This window comes from Canis lupus, chromosome 23 (genome assembly GCF_003254725.2).
Source record: "Canis lupus dingo isolate Sandy chromosome 23, ASM325472v2, whole genome shotgun sequence".
Classification (NCBI taxonomy): Eukaryota; Metazoa; Chordata; class Mammalia; order Carnivora; family Canidae; genus Canis; species Canis lupus.
The window spans coordinates 23,882,451-23,899,143 of record NC_064265.1 but is presented as its reverse complement, the minus strand read 5'-3'; the positions used below and the strand labels follow the sequence as shown (position 1 = coordinate 23,899,143).

Sequence of the window (16,693 nt, the reverse complement as noted above, 5' to 3'; positions counted from 1 at the left end):
CTTCTCCTAGGCCCCTGGTAGCCAAATGTCAGGAGTGATTCCCAGCAGAATCACTGAGTTAGGTAGCTCACTGTGCATTTCTTGGTCTTGAACTCCATTATTTTATATGAAAGTTACCTGTGATCATCCTTTGTCCTCATAAATATTGTTTATTTTGTAGGAGCCTCTGTCCTCCTAGAATGTAGACATTAATTATGGCAAACATGTCTTACCCAATGCTGGTTTTCACTCTGGTGCCAGCTTAGATGCTGGCCCAGAGTAGATGGCTCTGAAATACTTTTTAAACTCCATCTGAAGTACAGCTGCAGAGCACAGCTCACATCTCATTCAGGCTGCATCTCCATCTGGTCTTGCTGTGGCCATTTTGGCTGGTTTTTCCTTGAACTCAGGAATGGCTTCCAAAAATAAATGCTAAAATATCACTTAAAGACATTTACCTGTCAGGGAGAAGACTTGGAAGTTTGTAGAAGAGCATGAAAGGGTGTTTCTGACATCATGCAGCCCAGAAGGTGAACCTTCTCAACAAAGGCTTCAAAAACAGGAGATTTCACAGCGGAAGTCCTGGCCACACAGATGTGGGAAACATGCCATTGATTTTTTTTTCCAGCCACACTCATTCATGGATAGCAACATTATCCATGACTGACCATAAAACAGAGGGGTATCAGGAGGTAGAAGTTGACTAAGGCAACACATTTGATCCCTGAATCCACAGGTAATAACCCATCTTATTCCTTTTCAGCCACCTGTCATATGCTTCCTGAACTGTGTCTCTTTTTTTCCCTCTATTCTGTTGGTGCTGTCCACATGAACCATCTAGAAGAAAACATTGTGTGTGTTTGACTCCAGACTTAGCTCTATTTTTTTATTCTTAAAGATTTTATTTATTCATGAGAGACACAGAGAGAGGTAGAGACATAGGCAGAGGGAGAAGCAGGCCCCCCCACAGGGACCCAATGTGGGACTCGATCCCAGGACTCCAGGATCACACCCTGAGCCAAAGGCAGATGCTCAACTGCTGAGCCACCCAGGTATCCCCAGAGGTAGTTCTTTTTGATGGGGATCTTTCTGCAGATGAGGTTTTATCAGAAACTTAATGAAACTTAAGCTTTCAGGGCCTTTCATTTGGCTCGATAGCGGCCCTAGAATATACCATTAATCATTTCTGTTTGTAAAATTTTCAAAAGTAATGTATTTTAACCACAACAGTTTCATTGTACTGTTTCTTTCCATTCTAATTTTCCCTCCACCACACTTGCCTTTGTGTTTGCTGCAGGCAGTTTTGGGATTCAACTAACGTGGAAGTTGAGTTGGGAATATTTATTTAGTTTAGGTTGAGCAGAATATATTTATGTAGTTTTCAGTAATTTCCAAGTATAGCTATTGCTAGTTATCTGGTATAGGAATGAATGGCTCGCAGGAATACTCAGGCCACCCACTCCATGACTCATCAGGTGTCAGGACACATAAAAGCAGGGCTAGAGATTTTGCTGCGGGACAGCAGCTCCTATGATGCCCCGAACCCCACTTACCTGAACAGAGGGGTAAAAAGGGGATTGGAATAGACAGAACCAACATCTTGTCTGTAAAAAGTATCACAGTATCTTTTGTAAGTATCCTTACAAAGGACACCTTTTGTCCTTCTTGTAATTATTCTCATCCTAAATAAGTCTTTTCCTTGACTTCCAATATATTTTCTTTCTTTTTTTTTTTTTTTTACAAAATTCCCCCTATTTTTTAAAAAAAGCTTTAAGCCCACCTCTGACTTATCGAGTCTTTATAATTCGTTACATTTTAACAAGTCCTCTAGGGTCAAATGTACACTAATTTCGAATAAAGTTTATGTCATTTTAAGTTAATATTAGTAATATCACTGAAAAAAATTAGTAATTTCACTAGCCTCTACATCTTCTAAAAAATATGTATATGTTAAATAATTAGTTTTTATCAAGTCTCTAGGCATGAGAAAAAAATAACATTAGCATCCCATTTTTATAGGACAAACAAGTGGAGTCAGGCAACTTGAGTAGAATTTCATAGCCTTAAAGCTTCTATAAATTACTCAAGAATGCTTATCTATCTGCCTTCCAAAAGGGACCATGTTCCTCTACATAGAAAATTACATTTTTACATTAAAAAATATTTTTTTCTAATTATTTGCAGATATGAGAAAATTGTCAAATGCCAATTTTGCTGAGTGCCTTTACTCTCTGTATATAGTATCTTCTTCAGTTAAAATAAATGTTTTATATAGCCAAAATATCTTCAAAATTTCTGGGAGAAAAGTTAGTAGTGAAATGTTTAATAGTATCTACCTGTGGGGCACCTGGGTGATTGAGTGTCTGCCTTTGGCTCAGGTGGTGATCCTGAGGTCCTGGGATCGAGTCCCGCATCAAGCTCCCCGTGGGGAGACTGTTTCTCCCTCTGCCTATGTCTCTACCTCTCTCTCTGTGTCTCTCATGAATAAATAAAATCTTTAAAAAAATAATAATACTATGTGAACTAGGATTGATTAATTAAAGTAGGTCAAAACCTGTGCACTTGTGTACAGAGGATAATTTTGTTTGGCATTTCCAGTCAGTATAACTGCAGTAAAGGTTTCAGAAAACAGCAGTAATGCCTTATAAAACTGGCTGTGGTGTGACAAATAGTACCAGCCCCCCCCCTTTAAATAAATTGCACTCCAATAAAAATAGTGATGGTAAGCTTTGATAAAAGTAAGTGGTTCAGATGAACTTTCCAACTCAAATGTAAACCAGTTGTAGAGAAGTTAAAACCTTTGAAACTTCTGCTTCAACCACGGAGAAATCTGCAGCAAGATCAGTAGCATCCATTTTGTTCAGGATACTTTTTAGGATGAAGCCCATGTGGGAAATAAAAGAAAGCCTCCATATTATGCTTTTCTGATGAAAAAGACCTGTATTTCCTGTCCCTAGAGATGTCCCAAATGACTCCAGTGTGCACTGCCTTGTGCACAGAGAGACCTTGATCAAATCCCTGGACTTTTGGGTTTTAATTTCTCATTTTATAAAACAAAATATAGGGACCCCATCTCCAATTCTCTTTCCATCTCTGTCACAAATATTCTCTGGTCTTTATCTCTTTACCTATGTATTAAATGGGTCAGATTCCTAAGGGAGAAGAGTAATTAGCACTCTACATGTAATAGATGCTGTGGGAGATGAAGATACCACTGGAGCCCTTAAGATTCCACTGCATTATTATTGCTTGACACTTGAGCAAAGGTTACTGGACAGGATAATTCTGGCCTGAGATCAACAATTCCAAACATAGGGCATTAGAAGAGTGGCACTTTATACAGCATTTCTCTGCTAAGATCTCTATATAGGATTAAATTTGCATGTGATTTAAGTTACCTACCACCGTCCCCTCTGAAGTAAGTCTATTGCGGACTGACATTTTGTCTTTTACTAACACAGATTTTCCCCAGCAATGAACAGGTAACCAATGCTTGACTTGAGCTTCTAATAAAGTAGTTGCCATATGTTTTGGGGCCACATTATAATTTTTTAAAAAAGGCTTATCTTTGAAACTATTCCAACTGAATGGAATAGTTACCTATACTATTTAAATGATTGCTTCTTTTTCCTCTCTTTTAGATTATTTGATTATTTATTTACTTATCTACATATCAATGCTGAACTTGTATATCAAGTTTGTGTAAGTTAAATGTGCTTATTTGGGATTGGAGTCCATTGTACTACTTTTCATTTGAAGTCTTAAAATTTACTGCTTATATAGCATGGGTCTGCTTCAACCATTTATTACCAATTCCCATTACCAGAGTTTGTATAGCTCACCATCTTTGCCTGCTAGTCTTCCATGATCATGTGGGACCATAAAACTGCAAACTCTGGCTCAAGGGCTCACCATTTACTTACCATTTTCTTCTATTTGTTTGGAAAAAAAGTTTTAAATAATTTCTGCCTTTTAAAGGTTGTACTGCTACATCACTTTGTAATTTCATCTCAAATACTTTAATGTCTTTTCTTAGACAAAAAAGATATGCAAAGTTAAGGATTGGGAAGATTTTTAAAAAGTTACTTGAAATCATATTTGGTAATGCAAAGAGGAATTAATAAATGCAGATTAAGACCTATAGTGACACACCAATAAAAAATAAATTTATATAAAAAAAAGACCTATACTGACACATCTCTTATTGATTTGTGCTTCCCTGTAGGAGAATATGTGCATATCGTAAAAGAGAGAGTGAAGATTTTTGTTAAGATTAACAAGGCAATCTGTGATTATTCTCTTAGTAGAGTTCTTTTTTACATGGGGAATAGAGTAACCTAACTCAACAGGAGTTTTTTTTTTTTTTTAAACTTTGAATAAAGGCAAATCCTGACACTTTTCAATGGCGAGTATATTATATGTTCCAAAATAGAAAATACTAAATTTTATCCAGCCATTAGGATTTTAAAGCACTTGACAATGAAGTTCATTAAGAGTTGCTGTGAAGCCTATGAGAAATTAGACTAGTAATGTTGTTCTTGTTTCCTGAACTATGCTTGCTTTGAAAATTATGAAACCTAGCCATTCTAGTTTAAAGATAAATAAATAAACCTTTTACAATAATCTGAAATGTTTAATTTTCTCCTTTTCAAAGGCATTCATTCCCATAAGGATGAGAAGAATTGTCGTTTGTTAAGGCTCACCTTGATTTTTTAAAATTTAAAAAATTTTCTTAATTTTTTAATTTTTAATTTAAAGGATTTTTAAAATATAGTTGACACACGATGATACATCAGTGTCAGATATACAACATAGTGATTAAACTTCTGTGTATGTTATCCTGTGCTCACCACAGGTGTAGCCAATGTCTGTCACCATACAACACTATAATGATATCACTGATTATGTTTCCTATGCTGTGCCTTTTATTCTCATGACTGATTCACTCCGTAACTGGAAGCCTCTATCTCCCTCTGGCAACCACCAGTTTGTTCTCTGTATTTATAGGTCTGATTTTGCTTTTTGTTTGTTTACTCATTTGTTTTATTTTTTATATTCCATATATGAATGAAATCATATGGTATTTGTCTTTCTCAGTTTGACTAACTTAATTTAGTATAATATCCTCTAGGTCCATCCATGTTGTTGCAGATGGCAAGATCTCATCCTTTTTAATGGCTGCATAATATTCTATTGTATGTACATGTGTGTGTGTATCACATCTTCTTTATTTATCTGTTGATAAACACAGGTTACTTCTATATCTTGGCTGTTGTAAATAATGCTACAATAATCAATCACATGGGTGCATATATCTTTCTGAATTAGTGTTTTTGTTTTCTCTGGATAAATGCCCAGCAGTGGAATTATTAGATCATAAGGTATTTCTAATATCAACTTTTGAGGGAACTTCCATATTGTTTTCTACAGTTACTGCACCAATTTGTGTTCCCACCAACAGTGCATGAGGTTCCTTTTTCTCCACATCCTTGCTAACGCTTGTCATTTCTTGTCTTTTTTTATTTTAGGGATCACTGGTTTTGATTTTTAACAAAAGTATAAATAGGCTTTTGGTTCTTTGCCCAAGATTAGAATCAATCACCAGTCATTCTCAAGGATATATTTTGGACAGGGTGTTGCTGGGTATTGTACTAATGGGTGCAACCAATGCATAAGGCCCACCCTGTGACATTGAGGAGCATATAGCTTATAGTGGTGACGGATACATAGAACTCTAACAAAGAGATGGTTTTGGGAAGTGATAGAATGGAGTAAAAGTTCAGTTGAAGAAAAAGGAAGAAAAACAGAGGTAATCATGATGAAGAGCAAGAGAAAAAGAGAATCTGAGTCAAACATTGGTGTAGTTTCAGTAATAAAACAAGAACAAAGGTGGAGGCAAAAGCTGTCATCACTATATGGAAAATTGAATGCAAACCTGGGAGGTTTGGACTTTATTCCTAGTCCCTGAAATTAAATACTAATGTGAAGGAAGATTTGAAGAGACATAATAGAACAGGACAGGTCTATAAAAATCCAATCCATTGTTTTATAGATAAGGAAACTGAGGACAGAGAGGTTGCATAGAATATTAGTAACATAGTAATATCAAAAACCTCTTTGCTGACTCACATCCTAGAAATCTTTTCATCACATCCTGCCATACTAGGCTACTCAAGGTCAAAAACTTCAGCAGTTACTGCTTCTTGTATATGTAGTAGATTAACCTAATAGTCATTGTTTTTAATATCTGTTTTTTACCTGAAGACTTCAAAGAATGAGCTGACTGACTTTTCCCTGACTCCTGAATGCGGCATGTATATTCACTGTAATAGCTTGCCCTTCGTGTGTAAAACTCCTAATTTTCCTTCTTACAAAATGGTTGGCTTACTTCATGGCTTGTGAAAGGTGGCATGTTTTATTGATGTGGACTTGACAATTCTTTATAAGCCTTATACTGTATTGCATGCTTTTTCATCTATTCTGGGAATCCTTGTATTTTTGTGGTCCTACACTTACAGATAATTGATTTGGACAATATTTATCTCCATGATATGTGACTAAAGTTAGGACAAAACTTAGATGGTTAAAATACTTGTTATTTTCTTCCATGAAGTATTTTGGTTGTTGTGGTAGGTCAGGTGTACATATAATCCAGTGATTTTAAGTGAATATACTGTTTGTTTATTCACAGATGTCTATTATGACTTTCCTGCCTATGAAAAGTGATACCATGAGTAAACCACATTGTAAGGAACTGAAATATAAATTCTGAAATAATCTTTTGATTTGAAATTCCTTTTGACCATATGGAACTTCCTGTAGTCTTGGATATTCCAATAATATAAATATCAAATGCCTATCTTGCAAGCATAACTTGTAAAATTCTTCCAGCCTTCATACTGGGAATACTTATTTTATTTACCAATGCTTCAACTACCAGCAGTATTGGTGGGATAGTTTTAGGAAAGGCAGTGCCTACCACATTTATTTTTATAAAACGTTTGCATATGTTTGGTATAATTATATATATTTGCGTGTGTGGTATGCCTGTATGTGTGCATGTCTATGTGTGAAATTTCCATCCTGGGTCCTACAGAAGGTAGTTTTGATCAATCATGTTTGGAATACCCAAAGATTTTTTGCCTCAGACTTTGGAAATGGTATTAGGTGTTTGGTATTTTGTGGAAAACAAGACAAGAAAGTATAGTTTCTATCATCTTTGTTTTGGCACTAAGAGACCAAGTTACACTTGGAGGCATCATGTGTTGTTCAGCATTAAGGTTTGTGCTCCAGCACTGCATGCAAACACACATACACATGCACACACACAAGGGAAAATTCATTCTGCAGGGAAAGCAGCTGTCTACTAATGCTTGGGCTACGCAGGCTGTGCTCTGCAGAACTCCAGCAGGTGCCATTTACACGAGACTACTATAGTCTGAATAGTGCCCCCTGGAGCTCTACAGTATTCTTCCAGAGGACTACTCATCTTAAAATGTTGCCAGATTTCCAATAACAGGAAACAGCACCAGTGCACATAGGTCTGCAGCTTAGGCACAGTTCTGAAGATCCACAGTGTCCCATTTTCATATCCTTGACTTTTCCACAAGACCATATGATTTAGGGTCTGTTTTCAGAGCCATACTCACAGGTCTCTACCTGGATTCTTCACTGGGCTTCTTTTACCTAGATTCATCCAGTGACTCCTGCAAATCACTGCCTGAAATTTATTGTTTGTACTCACTAAGCTATAATATAGGAAGCGTCATGGTTCTCCCCTAGAGCCAGCATCCCTCTTTGGATGCCTCAATCTGGTTTTCCCACTAACTTTGAAGACTAGACAAAACATTTCCCTCCATCCATGCCTTTTCTTCTTTAGCCTGTCTTGTCCTTGACCCTCTCCTTTTACTCATTTCTTCTCAGCCCAGGCAAAGTTGCCAATCCATAGTGTTAGTGTTCTCTATTTCTGGTAAGCCAGTATTTTATTCTCTTCAGATACCTCAGAGAAGTGGGGAGGATCTGAGGGAGTAAGATGGTTATACTTGACACTTTTCCCTTCTTGAGAACTTTTGCTCCTAGAGATGACCCAGTGTCTAGATTGGAAACTAGCATATACATGAGAACTCAAGAATTCCTAACAATCACCATGGGTTATATTTGAATGTGAGTGCTTTGTTCCCAATACAGAGCTTGACCAGAGTTACACACACACACACACACACACACACACACACACACATCTGTTATAAGTGGTACAACGATATAAAGCATGTCAGCTACTTACGTCCTAGGAAAAAAGAGTTTAGCATAAAACAGCAATAACCAAAATTTAAAAACATCTTGTTCATGCCAGGAACTCAATGAAACAGTCAGTATATACTATACACCAGACTCTCACAGGAATCCTGCTTATAGGCTCAGTGTTACATCTCAGTAATGTGGGTAAAAATTAGTGGTTAGGATTTGGGTGCAGGTCTGTCTGGATTCTAAGATCTTATGTTTCCACTATACAGGATGCCCATAAAAATAAAAACACTTAGATGGGAAGGGGCCTACCATTTGTAGCTACCCTCCATGCATAATACAATTCACTTTTGTATATTCCTCATTCAGATCACATAACACTCACATGAATGAGGTATAGGTTATTGTTCCAGTTTAGACTCAAGTGGACAGAGGAGACTACTTCACTCAGGTGGCACAGCCAGCAAGGGATAAAGCCAGAATTTAAGTTCAGACAGTATGACTCTGGAGCAGGGATCTGGAAACTGCTGTCTACAGGCCCTATCTGGCTCCCCTCCTGTTTGTGAACAACATGTGAGCTAAAAATAGGGGTTGTGTTTTTAAATAGTTGAAAAGAATAAAAGAGTATCTCATAATACTACTTGTTTTTGTATTTTCTATGGCTTCTTTTGTGCTATGACAAGGTTGAGTATTTGTTACTGAAATGAGATGGTCCTCAATGCCTAAAATATTTAGTCTCTTGCCTTTTACAGAAAAAAGTTTGCTCATCTCTGAGAGCAGTATTTTTAACCTTTAAGCTATACTTTTTTCATTAAACCATGTTATGCTTATATCAAGTACTATTAGAACTTCTAGATTATTTTGCATCATGTGAGACTTTCAAAATGAAAATGATAGTCATCTGGGACCCATTGGATGAGAGTGGCACAGATGTGAAATTTTAGAAGCAGCTCAATCAAACCATAAAATAGATTCTATATTGTATTATAGGAAATATAATAAATGTTCTATTCACACCATTGCTAGCTCTATGACTCATTAGAAAAAATTTATCCCCAGTGACAAATAAAATGGTGGTTTATTCATGTGCTACATCACCAGTATATTTAGCTAATTGGTATTCATTTGTATTCATCAGGTTATTTTCCAAAATAGATAAAAAGTAGAACATTAGCTGGAAAGTCATGAATAATCCACATACTTAGTGGTTTGGCTAAAAAGGTCTATGAGAGAAGCTACAGAAACTGTCCTAGCTATGAAAAAGATTGTTATCCAAGATACCTACTGTATGCCATGCACTCTTATGAGTGGTAACTCATTTTATTCCCATAACACCATCTCATAGATAAGGGCACCAACACTTTAAAGTACAATAATTGCTGTGGGTCAGTCAACTAGTAAATGGTAAAGCTAAACGAAGGTCCTAAACCAGATCCCTGAACTTCAAACTTGGCATCTTTTTATAGAACAAATTCTAAGACATTTATCATTTCAAGTTGTGAATTAATCTAGAATTGCTCTTCCAGTGGGGCAATTGATTCTCATTCTAAATGTCCATTATTTGGTCCTGTTACTTCTCTTTGTAGTTTAAAAGGTAGGAAAGTAGTTGAGGAAGTAAATAATATTGCCATCAATTTGTGTCTGTCACACACAGAATACTAGAAGATGTTGACCAAACATAATGTGTTTTAATAATTTGAGTTTCAATGAATTTTATTCCCAGTTTTTATAGAAGTTGTAGAGATAATTTTCTTGATTTCCATGTATGTGAATACTTTTTACTTGTTATTGGTGGTTAACTCAATTTTATAGTTGCAAAGAGTAAACATAAAAGTTTAATGAAGCCTAAATAATCAGTAGATGATTTTATGCTACTTGAAACCAGATACCTACTAGGTACAGGTGCCTACTGAAGAGAGGTGAAGACAAGTCAGTTGCCATGCCATCTTGATACATCATGGCTTTAGATGGTTGTGATAAAAGATTACAGCAAAGTGCATAATGTGTCATTGATTACATGATACCAAAAATTGTATTTTCTTTGCTTTTTAAATTTTGAAACAGGTTACTTTTTACAATCAGATGAAACCAATCAAATCTGGATCTTTATGTAATATAAACACATATATTTTAAAAATATTTTATTTATTTATTCAAGAGAGACACAGAAAGAGAGGCAGAGCCATAGACAGAGGGAAAAGTAGGCTCTATGCAGGGACCCAGATGCAGGACTTGATCCTGGGACTCCAGGATCACGTCCTGAACTGAAGGCAGATGCTCAACCGCTGAGCCACCCAGGTGTCCCTATAAACACCTATTTACTTGTGACTATGAACAAACAGATTGTTTACACTTAGATAATTTTGAAACCTTGAAGAAATCAAGGACAGTGTAAATATTTAATAATGTGTACTTGTGTGTGGGTCTTTTAAAATGCTCAATTCTAGGTGGACATGTAAATTGGCACAATGCTTTTCTTTGGAAAGCAATTTTGCAATGTGTGCCAGATGTTTTAGAAATGTTCTTACCCTTTGAACTTCTAGGAATTTGCCTAGGGACAAATGTGAAAGATCCACCATCACGTTAGTTGAAGAGTGAAAAGGTTTATATGCTCAGAACATACAAGCATTACAAAATGATCAACAAATTGTAGTATATCCAAAGCATGAACTACTTTGTAATCTGTAACATGATAAACATATGTATCTACTGTCGAGGGCTCAGTCAGTTAAGTGTCTGACTCTTGGTTTTGGCTCAGGTCACCATCATCACATGGGTTTTGAGATCAAGCTTGGAGTCAGGCTCCATGCCCAGTGGGGAGTATGCCTGAGATTTTCTTCCTCTGCCCATCCTCTCACTTGTGCCTGCACACATGCTCTCTCTCTCTCTCTAAAATAAATACATCTCTAAATATATACGTATATGTCCACTGTCATAGAGAAAATTTACATTAACTGAAAATGAAGGAAGCAGTTTCACAAATTTCATTGTATCTCAATATAAAATATGCATCTGTACCTCAATGATAACACTGATTTTTTAAAAGATTTTTATTTATTCATGGGAGACAGAGAGAGAGAGGAAGAGACACAGGCAGAGGGAGAAGCAGGTTCCCTGTGGGGACCCCAATGTGAGACTCGATCCCTGGGCCCCGGATCACACCCTGAGCCAAAAGCAGATGCTCAACCACTGAACCACCCAGGCGTCCCTATAACAGTGATTTTTAAATTTTCCCGTGTATTTATACATGTTCCTTATTAGATGACACATAATTTGAGGGCAGAAATTGTCTTATTCAGTGTATTCCTTTTATTATGAATATCCTTGGTATGTTGTAGACAATCTATAGCTTCTTTTGAATGAATGAATGATAAAGGTGAAAAAAATGATCTGATGATCTTTAATAGAATCATGATTTTTTCTATATTTTACATTTTATTTGGTACCTTATTACTTGTAGGATCAGAACAGATCTATTTTAAAATCAGAAAAATTGGGATCCCTGGGTGGCGCAGCGGTTTGGCGCCTGCCTTTGGCCCAGGGCGCGATCCTGGAGACCCGGGATCGAAGCCCACATCAGGCTCCTGATGCATGGAGCCTGCTTCTCCCTCTGCCTATGTCTCTGCCTCTCTCTCTCTCTCTCTCTCTGTGACTATGATAAATAAATAAAAATTAAAAAAAATTAAAAAAATCAGAAAAAATTTTTAAAATAACAGTAAGATTATATATTAGAGAAGAGAGGGGGCTTCTTTTCTGTGGAATTGCTGATATCTATCGTGGAAATGGTTCATTGTAATTTGGCTCTAGTTTAAATAACCCTCTCTTAATGCGCCAGCCTACAAGAGCAAATCTGTTGCTTGGCTTCCTTTCTACCCCAAGGTATTCTTTTACAGAATGAAAATACCCAACAATGCAAAACTAAATCATTATTAGCTTTAATTTGGGGGATTGAGCCTTGAAGTAATGAGTGTTTGGGGTCTGATTCTGTGAGTGCTACTCACTGTCAGCTTTCCTTTCATCAGAGGATCTCATCTTCATTTGCAAACATTCCTTTTCTCCTAGAAGCATCTTCCACAGTGCTCTAGCCAGGTAAATACATCTCTGCCTGAGATATTAAATCAATACAATAGATTAATTGTAATGAGTTGAGACTTGACACCACAAGTGAATACACAATACCTAGCTAAAGTCAGAGGTCCCTTTGCTAAAATGCTTTAAAATTTTTCAAATCACACATTTGAGATATTTGCTCCTGTATCTCAGTTGGAATTTATTTTTAGCAAGAAAATAAGAGGAATTAGTACCACAGATTTTTATTTTGTTTTGTTTAGTTTAGTTTTAAAGAAAAATACGTGGTCAAATGGAAGCCTCCTGTGTGATTGGCAAACAAAACACACCTTACAGGTTTATTAAATTCAATCAATAGATTGCAAATATCCTAATGTCACTGGAATACGTCATCTCTGCTTGGTTGCCAAGAAGATAATCTTACTCTTGCTTTTATTTCCCCAGCCATATCCTTCACTTAGAATCCAGAACTGAAAAAAACCTCTCAACAACTTCAGCAGAGGGATTTTTGTTGTAGAAAGATTTGAACTACAAGAAAACCAAGGGTCCCTTCTAATAGAGGAGAGTCACCATTTGCATGTGCTATGAAGGTCCAGCTCACCATTCCCCTCCATACACGGCTCATTTTATACTTCAGTTCTCCAGGCTTGTATAGAATTTAAGAGACGGTCAATAGTAGCCTACAGAGTGCTTTTGTGAAAAGTTAAAAAATGCACATCTGGTGGACAGATCCATTAGAAAAAGAGACCTCCTTGGGTGGTGTAAGTAGCACCCTGTGGCATGAGGTTGATCACCAACCCTGAGCCTTCCCTTTGGCTGAGAGCCTTTGTGAAGTCACCAATGAACAACTCTGGCTGGCAGCCCTTGATAAAGGGTGGATTTCCACCCATTAACGTGAGAATGGTCTGAAGCATCTAAGAGGTATGATAGGAAAGGAACACTTCCAAATTTTGATTGGTATGGGTCACACATGCTTTGGGCCCTTCAGGTATCTTAGAAATAGTTCTTGACTATTTCAGAAAATACCAATCCTGTTAATGCCAAATCCAGAAAGTATGAGTAACAGCCTATTTTTATGTATTATCAGTTTTGACTTACAAAATGGTGATTTTCTATATTTTATCCTAAATAGCTCCCCCCATCATCTGGAAATTTTTTGATGTTCTGAGTATAAATGCTACTTGCCTCTTATCCTTATACCTCATGTTATCATATTCTTTCTCTGTATGTGAACCAAGCTGGTATCTTAAGTGGCTTCCATCTCTGCCTGGCCCAACAAATATTAACTCTTGCTACTGTTGAAAACAGCTTTGATTTGGTATTATTGTTATTGTCAATACACTGAGTGGATGCCAATTTCAGGATACCATAGTAGGTGAAGAACTTTTGTAAGTGGAAAATTTGTATCAGAGGGGTCACCAGCATCCTTTGTTAATTATACTTAGAAAAATGAAAGTAAGTGGATTAATTGTGGGATAGTTTGCAAAATACATATGGTGCTTTTATAGGTTATAATGCTTGTCTCCTAATAAGAAAGGTTCTTCAATTTGCTATTAAAAATGTAAGGTAACAGTGAACTTCTAGAAACTCTGACACTTATTCTCATGTGCTTTGCTACTTTATTACAGGAAGAGAGAGGAAGGAAAGAAGGAAATTAAATATCCATCTATAGAGGAATAGGTAAATTAACTGTGATATATCCCTACAGTAGTTAAAATGAAACAATTAGATGTATAGTTATCAATGTGAATTGATATGAAACACAAAATTTACTGGTGTTGGGGGAATAGACTTCAGTATGATCCATAAAGAATAATATAATTTTGTAAATTTTACAAACACATAAAACATTTCTATATGTTGTTTATATATACAAAAAATGATGAAAATATAAAAACAAAGGTGAATTCGGTATATGCCCATTCCAGAATTTTGTGTGCTTCTAGGGGAGGATGAGAAGGCCTACCATTGACAAAGGCATGTCATGACACTGCATCTATAGTATTGCAAAATTAGAAATATGGAAATACTTTAATATTCATTAATTTTGTATGATTAGGATCTAGGTTTTGACACATTACTCTTTAATTTTATATTTGAATATTTTATAGTAAAAGCCATGTAACAGCGAGCATCTGTGTAAACCTGTTATAACTGAAAAAGATAAATATTATCAAATAAATAGATTTTTCCTAAAACTGTGGGGGCTGAATGCAAATCTTTTTAATGCCCCTAAATGTCTCAGCTACTTTGAATTCACAGAATTACAGTAACCTAAGGTGCTGAGTGAAAAGTATGCTAGTTGGAGTGACCTGATCTTTGAAAATAATTATTTCAGGGAAATGGCTAAATTAAAGCTAGCAACAACAACTTTTGGCAAGGATGCAGTTGTGCACTCTTTGGGAAGCAGACATTGCAAATTTGTTTGATAAAGTAGATTCCAACATGTGGACTTGTATGTAGAGATAAGTTAAAAGAAAAGTCATTGAATAAGTGATATTTGTGTCCAGATGGGGAACTGTGGTGGTGAAAGGCAGGGAAAAGCCTGGTGAAACAGCCCTGGACCTCCTGGTATAACTAAAATAAGCATCTTATGGGGACTCTAGGGGGCTCAGTGGTTGAGTGTCTGCCTTTAGCACAAGTCATGATCCTGCAGTCCTGGGATCAAATTCTGCATCAAGCTGTCTACAGGGAGCCTGCTTCTCCCTCTGCCTATGTCTCTGCCCCTCTGTCTGTGTCTCTCATGAATAAATAAATAAAATCTTTTAAAAAGTAAAAAAATAAAATGAGCATCTTTTACTAGTATGTGAAGGACTCCATAGATTTCCCAGAGGAATTTAAATTGTTGGTGTCTCTTTGAATCATTTGAAGTCTTTCTTTGTATGGGGTTTGGTTAACAACCACAACCACAACAATAACAAATGTGTGGTTAGTCATACCTTGATAAATCACATATTATCTATTCTCTTCTCCCTTCATCCTGTCCTCACTACCCTTTCCACCTGTTAATGTATTTGAGATGAATTAATCTACTGTCTTTTGTGGGGGAGGGAAGTAAAGAGGAAAACTCTGATATGTCCACCTGTGAGTGTTGCATGTGTTGAGGTAGAGTAAGAAGGCACTGGTTAAAGTTTGGTATATAAAAGAGACAGGAACACGAAGATTGGAGAAAATGATGTAATTTGTGAATCTTGGTGTTTTGGAAAAACAGTCCTGAGTTTCTTTTTTGCTCTCATCCTACACTTTGCTCTGACACCACATGTATGGGTTTTTCTGCACATGAAGCAATTCTGCGCCACCAGCGCAGCATGTCCTACAATTTAACATCATGTCCTATAGGTTAAGGGCTCAGTCCAAAGATGCAAGTCCCAAGTTCCAGTTGTTACCTGTTCTTCTGACTCACTGGCTGTGAATCCGAGGTTCCCATGACCTATTCCTTGGGTTCAATTAATTTGCTAGAGCAGGTCATAGAACTTAGGAAAACATTTAACTTATTACATTACTGGTTTACTAAAAAGACATAACTCAGAAACAGCCAAAGGAACAGACGCCTAAGGCAAGGTGTGAGGAAAGGATGTGAAGCTTCTGGGCCAGCCTGGTGCTCCATTCTTCCAGCATTTCTATGCATTTGCCAACCCTAAAGTTCTTTGAAACCCATCTTCATGGGATTTTTATAGAAGCATCATTATATAGGCATGGTCATTAAATCATTGGTCATTAATGATTGGTTCAACCTCTAGCTCCTCTATCCTCTATGCAAGTGAGGGTGAGGCTGAAAGTTCCAAACCTCCAATCACATGATTAGCTCCACTGGCAACCAATGCCCATTCTTAGGGGCTTTCCAAAAGTCACTTCATTAGCATAAACTCAGGTATGGTTGAAAGGGACTGGTTCAAAAAGACAGTTTTTTCTGCTTAATTCTTTCATCTTTATTATCCTGGAGCTATTTCACTCTACGGGTATTTGAGGACACAAGATCAACTATTATGACAAAAGGTTCCCATTGATCTTACTGCTTAGGAACATTGCAAGAATTTTAGGAGCTCTGTGCCAGGGAGACCATATATATTTCTTATTATAAATCACAATATCCCATATAGAATTAGATAAAACTATTACAATGTAATCATGTTATATGCCCGTTTCACAGAACCAGGAAAGGGGCATATGGTGTAAGTTTGAGCAGTGCATTAAATTATTCATCCAAATTGTAGACTTAGGATGACACGGTCTCCATTAATAGGTGTCTATATAGAACATGACTAAATGGAGAGAACTAAGACAAGAAAGAGGAACATAAAAATGTAACTTTTAAATATAGAAATTATTCATACTTTTTTGTAATACAGTAGATTTCAATATCCTGTGTGCCATATATATATATATATTATGCTAAAAATAT

At 36.5% G+C, this 16,693-nt stretch overlaps 1 protein-coding gene and 1 long non-coding RNA gene across 3 annotated transcripts in view; one reads left to right on the top strand and one right to left on the bottom strand.

The window, feature by feature from the left end:
• The window catches only part of KCNH8 (potassium voltage-gated channel subfamily H member 8), a 367,898-nt gene that overhangs the window by 81,856 nt on the left and 269,349 nt on the right, over positions 1–16,693 (top strand). The gene's annotated exons all lie outside the window — the stretch shown is intronic.
• On the bottom strand, positions 12,143–13,094 carry LOC125753432 (uncharacterized). Of its 2 annotated transcripts, none has more exons than XR_007405272.1 (2): positions 12,862–13,094; positions 12,143–12,328 (listed from the first exon to the last, which is right to left on the bottom strand). It is a non-coding gene; the product is annotated as an uncharacterized LOC125753432 (long non-coding RNA). The 2 variants fall into 2 exon arrangements; XR_007405271.1 differs by having other exon boundaries at positions 12,893–13,094.